This window comes from Galeopterus variegatus, unplaced genomic scaffold (genome assembly GCF_000696425.1).
Source record: "Galeopterus variegatus unplaced genomic scaffold, G_variegatus-3.0.2 Scaffold12640, whole genome shotgun sequence".
NCBI lineage: Eukaryota > Metazoa > Chordata > Mammalia > Dermoptera > Cynocephalidae > Galeopterus > Galeopterus variegatus.
The window spans coordinates 1-1,990 of NW_007738751.1; the positions used below are offsets into that span (position 1 = coordinate 1).

At 48.8% G+C, this 1,990-nt stretch overlaps 1 pseudogene; it reads right to left on the reverse strand.

Annotated features, from left to right (window-relative positions):
• Nucleotides 1-544: 544 nt before the first annotated feature.
• Nucleotides 545-1,636, reverse strand: LOC103581242 (annotated as a pseudogene).
• Between the last annotated feature and the right edge of the window lie 354 nt (nt 1,637-1,990).

Here is a 1,990-nt window from a genome sequence, read left to right on the forward strand (position 1 = left end):
CACCAAAGAATCTTTAATAAATCTACAAGTCCCCCCAATTTTTTTTTTTTTTTTTGTTGTTGTTAGTGGAATCAATTTTGATAGGATTTTAACACCAGGAATTGGAGAAAAGGAACATCCTTCTGGCAATATTCACCTCAAGTCTTGGGAGATACCTTAGGTATCTCCAACCTACTTCAAATACGTTTACCTTCACAGGGCTCTCCAATTTACTCCAACTTCCTTTCCCATGGTAGAAGCCCAGATAGGGGAAATGACACAGTGTCATAGAATTAGTAGCAGAACCAGGACTTGAAACCTAGGTTTCCTGAATCCTGATTAATTCATCTTTCCTGAATGGCCTTAGGGTAATAAAGAAGGTAATACATTCTCTTTTATTTCCCCCACTTCATTTGCCCTTCCTGAAACTTATGGGTCACATCACAACACATAGGTTTATTGCTCATCCTTGATCCAACACATGCCTTCCCAGCCCTCACCCCTACCCCCACCCCTATAGGCCCCATCTTGGCATCCAACCTCCTAGGTAGGTAGCAATGCCCTTTTAACCTACAGAATTGGTTTCTATGGCTTGAGGTTTTTCTTGACTGATGAGATAGTCCAATTTGGGTGAGATGGAGGAGGATCTCTGGAAAAAGGCTGGGTCTCTTGCTTGAAAATTACTGGTGAATCTGGAATCAGCTGGGTTGTAGGCTTGGCTAACACTCGCACTTTTAGTTTCAGTTTCCATTGCAAATAAAAGCTTGGAATTGAGGTGTGTTTGGCTGTCCTCAAATTTGCAGGGCTGTATTCTGTAGTCAGCATCTTTGTGCTCCTTGCTGTAGCCAAACTTGGGAAATGTTTTGTCCTCAGACTGGCCAAGTGCTCCATAGTAAGGCAGGTGGTCTTCTTCATGCTCAGCCTGTTTGTCCGCTAAGTGGTCAGCCTGGTCAGATTCACTGTAGTCAGCCTTGTCAACTATAAGTTGATCAGCATGGCTGTCAACTTGATCAACAGCCTGGTGTTCAGCTAGTTTAGTGTCTTGGTTATATACTTGGTGGTGAGTCTTTACAGATGTTCTGTGCTCAACTTGGTTAGGCAGTATCTGGTCAATCCATTTAGTTTTTTGGTCAACCAGGCCAGATGATCTAAGGTCAATTTTTTCAGAACTTCCTTGGCCAGCTGGGCCAGACAATCTGTGGTCAGTCTGCTCAGAAATTCTTCTCTCAGCCTGGCTGGACATTCTATGGCCAATCTGGTCAGAAATTCTTCGGTCTGTCAGGTCAAGCACCTGGTCGTCATCCTCTTCAAACTCCACATTATCAGCTTGGCTAGATGACTCGCCTTTAGTCTGTTCAAACCATCCTTGGTCAACCTCATTATATACTCTAAGATTAGCTTGACTAGATGTTCTGGCCTCAGCGTATTCAGATACTTTGTGGTCAGGTTGGCCAAATAAGTAGGGTTCAGCCTGGCCAGACAGTCTGTGGTCAGTTTGGCCCACTATTCTGTGATCAGTTTGGTTACCTGCCTCCTCTTTGGCCTGGGTCTTCTGGTTGTCTTCTTCCTGGACATTAGTGTGGCCTACAGTTGGGGGCGCGGCTGTGCTTTCACGTCCCAAGGATTGGTCTGGGGCCTCTTCTGGAGGCTCTGCCATTTTCTGCCGCGTCGCTGACTGGTCTAGGTTGCCAGGCGTTGTGGGTGGGGCCCGCCTGAGTCGTCGTCTAGGCGACAGATGCCCGCAGGCTTTGTGCTGCGGGCCCCCGAGCTGGAGGGCGAGAGGGTGCCCGTCCGCTGTCAGGGAAAGGGCCGCTGGGCGGCGGACGCGAGCGCGGGGCGACGCCTTCCCCGACAGGAGGCAGTTTCCACGACCCGCAGCCCGGCTTCTGGACGACTGCCCGCCACCAGGCCTCGGGGCTCCCACAGCCGTGACCTCTTGATCATTTCATGCAGGTTCTCAGCGGCCTGTACCGTTCCTCTAAGGAACACCCCCCAAACGTTAACAGATGTA